The sequence below is a fragment of the Prionailurus viverrinus genome, chromosome A2 (assembly GCF_022837055.1).
Source record: "Prionailurus viverrinus isolate Anna chromosome A2, UM_Priviv_1.0, whole genome shotgun sequence".
NCBI lineage: Eukaryota > Metazoa > Chordata > Mammalia > Carnivora > Felidae > Prionailurus > Prionailurus viverrinus.
This window is the reverse complement of record NC_062562.1, coordinates 105,013,834-105,026,719: the sequence shown is the minus strand read 5'-3', so window position 1 is coordinate 105,026,719 and position 12,886 is coordinate 105,013,834. Positions and strand designations below refer to the sequence as shown.

At 34.2% G+C, this 12,886-nt stretch overlaps 1 protein-coding gene across 6 annotated transcripts in view; it reads left to right on the top strand.

Annotated features, from left to right (window-relative positions):
- Positions 1–12,886, top strand: part of THSD7A (thrombospondin type 1 domain containing 7A) — a 463,937-nt gene that overhangs the window by 398,413 nt on the left and 52,638 nt on the right. The gene's annotated exons all lie outside the window — the stretch shown is intronic.

Sequence of the window (12,886 nt, the reverse complement as noted above, 5' to 3'; positions counted from 1 at the left end):
AACATTAGTCTTCAACAAAATGATTAAAGTGGTAATCTTGCCAATATCTGTGGCAGTTTTATTGATTTAACTGTAGAGCTGTTCATTCCTTATGTTATAAGGTTTCATAATTCATAAAGATACTGAATGACCTGTGTGAATCCGCATAAAGATTCTTGTTGTTTTAGTAAAGCCCTACAAATCCAAAATAGTTTTAAAGTTCCGTACCCCATTAATTGAGTTTAGTCTCATTCCTACGATGTAGGTCTTTTATGACTTGAAAGCATCATAAAAATAGTCATATAGTGAACAAGGTTTATGCACAAGGAATTTTTCATATGTTCATAAGATATATATATGATTATATATATATAGTATCTATAATAATATATATATAATAATAATATAATATCTTAATAATATAATAATAATTTTTATTATTATAATTATCTGTGGGCTCAGAAAACTACCTGAAAACACATGAAAACATTTATGGGGATTTTAAATTTAAATTTTGAAGAAAAATCTTTACTTGCAGTTACTCTCCCTATTTATCCCATTTCTTCATAGTTGCCCTGAAATCCAATTTAGCTCTTACAAGAAATTTTAGTTAATTTGGATAAAAACAAAGTTGATTCTTCTTATGGTCTTTTTAAACTGCCATAAAAAAGCCTTTAAAATATTTATTCATATAACAGTTTCTCCTCCCTTTGCCATAAGCTTGACCTTTTAAGCTTTAAAACTTTAAAGTAAATATAAGTTAAGAAAAAACAATTTTTTTAAGTTCAGGAGATTTGATTTTTTTTTTTTTGTTTATTCACTTTTGCTTTTTTTCTGTATCTGGAAATGGACCTGGAATGTCCTACTTTTTACATATTAAAACTCGGTACAGCTCAAAACATGAATCCAAGTTTAATGCATTATAATTATAACCTATCTGGATTATCTATCTCTTACTGGTTCAGTGAGATGCTATAGAAGAAAGTCAGTATAGAAATGCAGTGTCTGTGGCTTTCTCCTAGAGATTCACAGTTCATAGCAGCAAAAAAGGAAAACCCAGGGTAAAGAGAACTGTTTAATTTAAATGCAGCAATTTTCCAACTTGACCACTGAAATGTTTTTTTGTTAAAATTCTGTTTAACACTTATTAGAATCCAACAAACTAATGTTTAAAAGCTCATCCTTTGGAACTACTTCTCTGGCAGTATATAGTTTTCATTTGTTGGAAGAATAATGCCCTGCATTGGATCACATTAAAAATAAATCATCTAATAAGTTTCAGAGTTAATTTATTTCTCATTACTTCATGATCTCAACACTTCATCAAATATGTTTATGTCGCTGACAAAGCCTTATTCCAAAAGTGAGCTTTTTAATACTTATCTCTCACTTTTAATACAGTATTAGTTAAAATTATAAATGTTAAATCTGTGGAGAAGGTCCATAAATGCTTTAATGCATATAATTATTCCCAAGGCTTTTATTTTGGTTGAATAAGTAAACTATAGGTACAGGTTCTTATATAAATAAGTTTATTTACTTTTTAAATAGAATGTATGTCTGAAAGTACAATGAAATTCTGGCACCAACTACTTGGAGTTAGGCCCAACTCCTCCAGTTAAAGGCTTAGTCCTTCACAAGACTGCTCTCATTTCAGACATCAGCTGCAAGTTCAGGGGTCCCCAGTTACTACTGACAAGCTGGCTACAATTTTGGAGGTTCCTACAACCCCCTAGGTTCCACTGGAACAGCTCAGAGAACTTAGGGAAAGCACTATATAGTTGACCTTTGAACAACATGAGTTTAACTGTGTGGGTCCACTTATACACAGATTTGTTTCAATAAATATAGTACTGTAAGCATATTTTTCTTCCTTATGATTTTCTTAGAATTTTCCTTTGTTTAGCTTACTTTATTGTAAGAATATACGATATAATATACACAGGGTACAAAATGTGTGTTAATCCACTCTTTATGTTATCTGTAAGACTTCTAGTCAACAGTAGGCTATTAGTAGTTAAGTTTTGGGGGAGTCAACATTATACAAGTATTTTCAACTGCACTGGGAGTCACCATCCCTTCCTCCCATGCTGTTCAGGGTCAACTGGACTTATAATTAGAGTTTTATTATAGCAAAATGATATAGATCAGAAGTAGCCAAAATAAGAGACACATAGGCAAGCAAGCTCTGGGAGGGTCCCAATCATAAGGCTTCCATGTTCTCTCCCCAAGAAGCCAGGAGGCATCACCCTGTCTACACATCAGTGTGTACTTCTCTGCCAGAAAGCTCATGTGAGTTTTGTACCCAGAGTTTTTATTGGGGCTTAATAATGTAGGCATGATTAATCAATTCTTTGGCACGTGGTTAAGCTCAATCTACCCACCAAGAGATTGGGAGGATATCATGTGGCTTAAAACCCTGACTCTCTAAACTTGTTTTGTCTTTGTGGTGTAACCAGCACCACGTCCTGAGTCATCTTTTTAACATAAACTCACCTATAGTCCAAGAAGCCACCATGAATAAGAAAGATTCAGAAAATGTCAGGACTTGAAGGCTACCTCCCAGGAATCAAAGACAAAGAACAGCCACATCCCTTATTACACAGCAGAAAGCTTTAGAGTTGGCAATAAGAAATTGTCTTGATAAAAAACTTGTGTGTAGCTGTACCTAAATGAATCTGAATGTGCCTAGTCATTGGGTAACTCCCAGTATCAGAATAAAAACAGCAACAGAACCCCACAACTATTAACACTGATGTTGAAACTTCCTGAGAAAATCTATAAGCACCTAGCAGATATGAAGACATAGGCCATCATATGTATATAAGTAAATACAAATAAAATTAAAGGAGCATTCCATTGTAGTTATATAAATTTTCCTGAACACTTCATCATGAAAATTTTAATTACCCAATGTATATTTATAACTTTACATCTACTGGATGTATGAGCTTGAATGGAACATTTGATTAGGGGAGTTTGGCTATAGATAATAATTTGGTTTTTCCATGTTACTGAGTTATCAGTCCTCAATATATAATTGCAAAAGAGTGTTATTTGAGAACTTTCAATGATTTTTTCAATATTTTTAAACCCACAAGGATAATAAAGTCCTAGCTAATTTTTTCTCATTCCTAACTGCAATCATGTACATATAATATACATTAAAGTAGCAGAGATTTTTGAGGTTGCTTTTGAGATTGATTCAGAAGTTTTAGTTAGAGTGCCAGAGTTGCTCATTCACACAACTGTAAATCAAAACCAACCAGTATCTTCCATGTGCTTTTAAAGGGAATTCTTTATCAGCAGTACACCTTTCAGCAACACAATATAGTAATTGTGAAGGTTGTTGAAAGCTATTTTATCTGCTCATTCATAATTCAAATGAAAGAGGTGATTGGATATATCTCAAAGGCAATATGTCCTACGGCTGCCACTTTAAGCCTGTTGGTGTTTTGTATTTATTTCAGTCTGAAAGAGCAATCAGAACAGATATAGGATACAAAAAATATGATCAAAAGTCAGGAGTTTGATTTTCCATGTGTCAAATGCAGTGTTGAAGTGCTGAAAGTTTTAATACCATAATTGTGAAGTCATTTATTTTATTCTAGCATTCCTCAGAAGGCATAAATTGCTACAAGATGCTATCAGTTTATTTAGTCTTAAAATGCATCAAATGTTTCTGTCTTTCCATCCCCTATGATTGTTTGGTGTTAATTGCCCTCAAAAATGATCTTAGCAGAGAAGGCAAGGGAATGCTTATCTAGCAATTTACTAGTAGCATTAAGGATTTTAATTGTGCTAGATAAACATGACAGGCAATTATTGAGTGTTGTTTCATACTAGAAAATAAAAATGGAATGCTAGGCATTATAGTCTTTTGCAGTTTTGTCTTTATGTCAATGCCTAATTTATATCTGTTAACAATTTAATAGGTTGAATTTTATTTGAGAGATGTTTTCTAGAATATGCTATTGGAAGATCAGACATAAAAGTTTTATATCTGCTTACTTCATAATACAATGTGAATCAGTCAGAAGTCATACATGTTAAGTCTCACTAATGCCATAATACTTCAACAGATAAAATGGAAAGAAAGAATTTCCATTTATCTGTTACTTTGTGAAGTAGTGACATGAACAATCATGTGATTCTCTTTTCAACTCTGAGTACTAAATAACAAAAGGTTAAAAGTTTACTTTTGTAGTCATTTTGAAGGTGGGGAAATGCAAGTCTTCTCGAAATATTTCAATAATTTATTACCTTTATAACAAGAAATAAAGAAGGGTACTATATCATAATAAAGGGGACAGTCTGAGAATCATATCTAACAATCATAAATATTTATGCCCCTGACATGATAGCACCCAAATATATAAAACAACTACAAACATAAAGTAACTCATTGATAATAATACACTGATAGTAGCACACTTTACCATCCCATTACATCAATGGACATATCATCTAAACATAAACAGGAAGACAATGGCTTCGAATGACACACTGGACCACATGAACTTAACAGATGTATTCAGAAAATTCCATCTAAAACAGCAGAATACACATTCTTTTCAAGTTCACATAGGTCATTCTCTTTTTTTTTTTTTAATTTTTTTTCAACGTTTATTTATTTTTGGGACAGAGAGAGACAGAGCATGAACGGGGGAAGGGCAGAGAGAGAGGGAGACACAGAATCAGAAACAGGCTCCAGGCTCTGAGCCATCAGCCCAGAGCCCGACGCGGGGCTCGAACTCACGGACCGCAAGATCGTGACCTGGCTGAAGTCGGACGCTTAACCGACTGCGCCACCCAGGCGCCCCACATAGGTCATTCTCTAGAACAGATCAGATATCTGTATATACTAATATACAGATATACTAATATCTGAGTAGTTTACAAAGCAAGCCTTAACAAATACAAAAAGATTGATGTCATACCATGCACGTTTTCTGACCACAGCACCGTTTTCTGACCACAGCACCTTCTACCTACCGTGAGTGGGTAGAAGTCCACCCAAGAAAAAAAAATCTGAAATACCACAAATATATGGAGGTTAAACAATGTTCTACTAAACAATGAATGGGTCAACCAGGAAATCAAAGAAGAAATTTTTAAAAATACATGTAAACAAATGAAAATGAAAACACAATGGTCCAAAGCCTTTGGGATGCAGCAAAAGTGGTCCTAACAGGGAAGTATATAGTAGTACAGACCTACCTTAAGAAGCAAGAAAAATCTCAAATAAACAACCTAACCTTATACTTAAAAGGGTTAGAAAAAGAACAAACACAAAGCCTAAACCAAGCAGAAGGAAGGAAATAATAAATATTAGAGTAGAATTAAATGATAAAAATAACAACAATAACAACAAAACAATAGAACCGATTAATGAAACCAGGAGTGGGTCTTTGAAAAAACTTACTAAAATTGATACACCTGTATCAAAAAGGAAAGACTTATCAAAAAGAGAAAGTACCCAAGTCAATAAAATCACAAATGAGAGAAGATAACTAACAATGCCACAGAAATACAAATAATTATATGAAATACTATGAAAAATTATATGCCAATGGATTGGACAACCTTGAATAAATGGATAAATTCCTAGAAATATATGAACAACCAAAATGAAAACAGGAAGAAATAGAAAACTTGAACATACCAATAACCAGCCAAATAATTGAATCAGTAACCAAAAAACTCCCAATAAACAAAGTCCAGGAGCATGGACTCACAGGCAAATTCTTCCAGACATTTAAAGAAGAGTTGATACCTATTCTTTTCAAACTATTCCCAAAAACAGAAAAGGAAGGAAAACTTCCAGACTCCTTCTTTGAGGTCAACATTACCCTGATACCAAAACCAGATAAAGACTCCACTAAAAAAGAGAACACTAAGCCAATATCCCTGATGAACAGGGATGCAGAAATTCTCAATACCAGACCAATAAGCCAAATTCAACACTCAGCATTATATACTACATTAATAAAATAAAGGATAAAAGCCATATGATTCTCTCGATAGATGCAGAAAAAGCATTTGACAAAGAACAACATCCATTCATGATAAAAACTCTCAACAAAGTTGGGATACAGGGAACATAATATAATAAAGGCCATATATGAAAAACCCACAGGTAATATCATCCTAAATGGGGAAAAAATGAGAGCTTTTTCTCTACAGTCAGGAACACTGGGGATGTCCACTCTCCTCACTGTTACTTAACATACTACTGGAAATCTTAACCATAGCAATAAGACAACAAAAATAAATAAAAAGCATCCAAATCAGTAAGGAAGACGTAAAACTTACACTATTTGCAGATGACATGGTACTTTATATAGAAAACCAGAAAGACTCCACCAAAAATTGCTAGAACTGATACAAGAATTCAGTAAAGTCGCAGGATACAAAATTAATGTACAGAAATCTGTTGCATTTCTATACACCAATAATGAAGCAGAAGAGAGAAAAATTAGGGAATCATTCCCATTTACAAGTGCACCAAAAACAACATGATACCTAGGAATAAACCTAACCAAAGAAGTTAAAGACCTATACTCTGAAAAATATAAAACACCAATGAAAGGAATTCATGAGGACACAAAGCAGTGAAAAAACAGTCCGTGCTCATGGATTGGAGGAACAAATATTATTAAAGTGTCTATACTACCCAAAGAAATCTACTCATTCAATGAAATCCCTATCAAAATAGCATCAACATTTGTCACAGAGCTAGAACAAACAATCCTAAAACTTGTATGGAACCACAATAGACCCTGAATAGCCAAAGCAATCTTGAAAATCAAATCTGGAGGCATCACAAAACCAGATTTCAAGTTATATTACACAGCTTTAGTGATCAAAGCTGTATGGTACTGGTACAAAAACAGACACATAAATCAATGGAACAGAAAAGAAAACCCAGAAATGAACCTACAACTATATGGTCAACTAATCTTCAACAAAGCAGGAAAGAATATCCAATGGGAAAAAGACAGTCTTTTCTTTTTCTTATTTTTTTTTAATGTTTATTTTTGAGACAGAGACAGAGCATGAATAGGGCAGGGGCAGAGAGAGAGGGAGACACAGAATCTGAAACGGGCTCCAGGCTCTGAGCTGTCAGCACAGAGCCCGATGCGGGGCTTGAACTCACGGACCGTGAGATCATGACCTGAGCCGAAGTCGGACGCTTAACTGACCGAGCCACCCAGGCGCCCCAAGACGCCAGGCGCCCCATTTGTCTTTTCAACAAATGGCATTGGGAAAACTGGACCATTTTCTTATACCATACACAAAAATAAATTCAAAGTGGATTAAAAACATAAATGTGAGACATAAAACCATAAAAATCTTCAAGGAAAACATAAGCAGCTATTTCTTTGACATCAGCCATAGCAACGTCTTTATGGAGAAAGGGAAACAAAAGCAAAAATAAACTATTGGAACTACACCAAAATAAAAAGCTTCTGTACAGTGAAGGAAATAATCAACAATTCTAAAAGGCAACCTGTGGAATGAGAGAAGATATTTGCAAATGGCATATCTGATAAAGGGTTAGTATCCAAAATCTATAAAAACTTATCAAACTCAACATCTAAAAAATGAATAATCCAGTTAAAAATGGACAGGAGATGTGAATAGACATTTTTCCAAAGAAGACATACAGATGACCAACAGACACATAAGAAGATGCTCAACATCACTGATCATCAGGGAAATACAGATCAAAACTATAATAAGATATTACCTCACACCTGTCAGAATCGCTAAAATCAACAACACAACAAACCAACAAGTATTGGTGAGGATATGGAGAAAAAAAAGAATCCTCTTGCCTTGTTGGTGGGAATGCAAACTGGTGCAGCCACTCTGGAAAACAGTATGGAGGTTCCTCAAAAAAGTGAAAAATAGAACTGTAAAATCCAGCAGTTGCACTACTATGTGTTTACACAAGGAATACAAAAATACGAATTCACAGGGATACATGCACCCCAATGTTTATAGCAACATTATTTACAATAGCCAAATTATGAATGAGTATAGGGGGAAAAAAGAGAGGCAAACCAAGAAGCAGACCCTTAACTATAGAGAACAAACTGATGGTTACCAGTAGGGAGATAGGTTAAATTGCTGGTGGGGATTAAGGACTTGTGTTGAGCACTGGGTATTGTATGGAAGTGTTGAATCACTGTATTTTATACCTGAATCAATATTAGATTGTATGTTAATTAACTGAAACTTAAATAAAAACTTTAAAAGTATAAAATAATTTATTACCTTTGAAATACTAGCATGCTTTGCCAAAGCTATTGATAACATTTAGAAATATTTGGTATTTTTAAAAAATTGTGCTTTTACAAGCATTAAACAATTTGGTCACAGAATACCATTGATTTGGAAATGACTTTAGGCATTTCTACAGTTTGATTTTATTTCATAAACTATTACTTTGAAATATAAAATGAATTATTACTGGCCCTTTTGAGAGTTCCATTTTTAAGCATCTCCTACTGGTTTAGATAAATTTAATTTCTAAGCTATGCTATATGAAAGGCAGAATGAGATTTAAAATTTGTTTCAGTTCAAAATAGTGAGATGGGCTTGTTTCCCTACCTCAAACCATAATCAAAGTCAAAGATTTAAGTAGACACTGCAATCTATTTGAAGAATAGTTACACTTTTCAAAATTTGGGGAAACACTGTCATAAGGTACTTTCATTTTTTATTAAACTTTCTTCTATATCATTATCAATAGTCCACCTGCCTTTTTCAGTATCATAAGTACATTCAAAACTTAGTATTGGTGTCTTTTTTCTGTCTTTAGTGTTTCACAGCTGACAAAGCCCCAGCTGCCTCATCTGCCCTCTTGAAGGCTAGCTGAGACTAATTCCTACACTTTTGAAAATTCTTTCATTGCACCCTGCTCTTCATGCCAAATTTGTGATCCTATCTTTAAAAAGATTTTTTTTATACTTTACTTACAATTAGGTGGTACCTTCTGATGCATCAAATTCTCTCCTAGGAATAGTCCCCCCCAAAATACATATGTTCACCAAAAGACATATTCTAGAAGGCTCATAGCAATCTTGTTAACAATAGCTTCACATTGAAAAATATCCATTCATGTCTTCTGCCTCAAAAAATTAAAGATAGAACTACCCTATGACCCAGCAATAGCCCTGCTAGGAATTTACCCAAGGGATACAGGAGTGCTGATGCACAGGGGCACATATACGCCAATTTTTATAGCAGCACTTTCAACAGTAGCCAAATTATGGAAAGAGCCTAAATGTCCATCAACTGACAAATAGATAAATAAGATGTAGTTTATATATACATATATATACATACATACATATACATACATATATATACAATGGAAAACATACAAATATATGTAGTTTATATATACAATTGAATACTACTTGGCAATGAAAAAGAATGAAATCTGGCCATTTGCAGCAATGTGGATGGAACTGGAGGGTATTATGCTAAGTGAAATAAGTCAGGTAGAGAAAGATACCATATGTTTTCATTCATATGTGGATCTTGAGAAACTTAACAGAAGACCATGGGGAGGGGAAGGGGGGAGAAGTTAGAAGGAGAGAGGCAAACCATAAGAGACTCTTAAGGACTGAGAACAAAGTGAGGGTTGTTGGGGTGGGGAAGAAGGGGAAGTGGGTGATGGGCATGGGGGAGGGCACTTGTTGGGATGAGCACTGGGTGTTGTATGGAAACCAATTTGATAATAAATTATATTTAAAAAAAATATCCACTCAACATCATTAGAATGTACGAATAAGCCATAATATTATAAACACAATAGAATATTATATATCAATTAAAATGAATAGCCTTATGGGGCGCCTGGATGGCTCAGTCGGTTGAGCTTCCGACTTCGGCTCAGGTCATGATCTCAGTCTGTGAGTTCAAGCCCTGCGTCAGGCTCTGTGCTGACAGCTCAGAGCCTGGAGACTGCTTCCGATTCTGTGTCTCCCTCTCTCTCTGCCCCTCCCCCATTCATGTTCTGTCTCTCTCTGTCTCAAAAATAAATAAACATTAATAAATAAATAGCCTTCAACAACATGCAAAAATATGGATCAATCTCATGCCACATTATAGAATGAAAGAAAGCTTGCACACATGGTTATTCACTGTATGACTCCATTTACGTAACATTTTTTAAAAGTACAATTCTGCATTGTGAGAAATTAGGGTAGCTACCATGTGAGAAGGGATAGTGATTGGAAGGGAGCACCAAAGAGGTTTCTGGATTCGTGTGTGTGTTCAATGAACTTCGTACTTATGAAATTGTACAAAAGATGCACATTTGTGTATGGAGACTAAGTTTAAAACAGCTAATGTGTAACTTTGGCAAAAATACAGGGACTGTATGTAGAAAGATATGTACAAATCAGCCTCTCCTCCAGATTCAACTGGTTCTGACTTGTCTTACAACAGCATTCCCTAATTTCAGTCCCACACACTCACATATTTATAAATGAGTACAAGGACGACTGGTGAAACTTAGATAAGCTCAATGGATTGTATCAGTCTCAGTATCTTGGTTGAAATTATACTATAGTTACTGTTGTAAGTAACTAGGAAAAGTAGACAAGGGACCTCTTGATATTATTTCTCATATTTCTTGCAATTGTATGGGAATCCACAATTACCTTGATAAAAGGATTTCAATAAAAAAACAATGGTGAGTAAACGCAAGAAAATACATTAAATTTCTAAAAGTGAGACCCTATCCCAACTGAACTGTATCATAATGTTGGGGATTGCTAGAAACCTGCAATTTTAGCATGTGTTCCACATAATTTGTGATAAAGCTAGGAAATACTGTGTAGTAACTGGCTAGCTTTTTAACACTGTCTCAACTGTAACTTTGGTTACAAGCTTGTAGATGAAATTTATCATACTGGTTTTAGGTGGTCTTGTTTCGCTATAATGAAAGGTTCTCTTTTAAATCTACCTACAATAAAAAGAATGAAATACTTAGGAATAAATTTAACAAATGAAGTGTTAAGATGTGTACACTAAAAATTAGAAACCATCAGTGAAAGAAATGAAAGACCTAAATAAATGGAAAGAAATTCCATGTATCTGGATTATTAAGATGGCAATACTCCCAAATTGGTCAAGCTATTCAGCATAATTCCCATCAAAAACTTAGCTGCCATTTTGGGTAAGACTTGACAAGCTGATTCTAAGATGCATATGGAAATGCAAAGCACCCAAAAGCTGAAACTATTTTAAAAAATAAGAGCAAAGTAGGAGGACTCACGCATTCTGACTTCAAAACTTCAAAACAAAGTTACAGTAATCAAGACAGTGTGGTATTGGCATAGAGATCAATAGAATGGCATTTAGAATTGAGATATAAACCCTTATATTTATGGTCAATTGATTTTCAACAAGGGTACCAAAATAATTCAATGTAGAAAAAACAGCCTTTTCAACAAATGGGCCTGGAATAACATGATAACCACATAGAAAAGAATGAAGTTGGACCCCCCCACACACACAGCTTTTCATAACATATACAAAAATTAAGTGAACCATATTCCTAAATATGAGAGCTAAAACTATAAAACTCTTAGAAGAAAACCTAGGTGTAGATCTTTACTACCTCAGATTAGGTAATAGTTTTCTAGATGTGACCTCAGAGCCCAACAACCAAAGAAAAAAATAGGTAAATTAGACTCATTGACATTTAAAATTTCATTCTTCAAAGGACCCTAAAATTAAAAAGACAAGTTTTGACAAATGTAGAATTTGGAACATGCATACCTTGCTAGTGGTATTATAAAATGGTACACTTTTGGAAAACAGTTTAACAATTGCCTCAAAAAGTTAAATATAGAGTTACCATATGAGCCAGCATTCCACTTGTAGATATACACCCATGAGAATTAAAAACATGTTCAAACAGAAATTTATACACAAATGTTCATAGCATTATCCATACTATACAAAATAGGAAAATAACTAAAATATCAATCAACTGATGAATGGATAAGCAAAATATATCTATACAATGGATCATTATTCAGTCACAAAAAGGAATGACGTACTAACATATGCTATAACCTAGAGGAACCCTGAAAACACTATACTAAGTGAAATAAGCCAATCAGAAAGACCACATAATGTTTGATTTCATTTTATGAGATGTCCAGAATTGGTACATTCTTAGGGATAGAAAATAGATGAGTGGTAGCCAGGGTGTCGAGGGAAAGGAAAATAGGAGATGGCTGCTAACGGGTATAGGGTTTCTCTTCGTAGTGATGAAAATGTTCTAAAATTAGATAGTCGTGACAGTTGTATGACCCACTGGATATATTAAAATCCAAAACGTGAGCTGACTTTTATGGTATGTGAATTTTCTCCATAAAAAATTTATAAACCTACCTAGAGTTCCCTTGTATAAGTTGTTTATATTATTATCATTTTCAAAATCAAATCCTTGAAGTTGATGTAAAATGTTACAAGAACAATCCCTCTGCACATCACAGTATTACACAGAACAGCCATGCATTTGACTCTCGACCAAGGGAAATTTTGCTTTTTCCACATTTTGGCCTGGAGAATACTAGTGATAAATTGATACTGTGAAATGCCAAGCTGGTAATAAGAGACTGTTCCAGGAAAATGCACCCATTTCTCAAATCACATCTGTAGATGATTAAGTTAATTGGCTGTGTGATTTGATGGAGCGAGTAATGGACTAGACCCCATCTCTTACTGTGTGCCCCCACACTTGTCAATTACCTTTCTGCATTTGTTAGAATATCTATCCAGTAGAAAATCAATACCTACCTGCCCGATACATTTATAAGATTTTTGAGACAATCAAATGAAAACAAGATGTAAAGTTGTTTTGAAATTGACA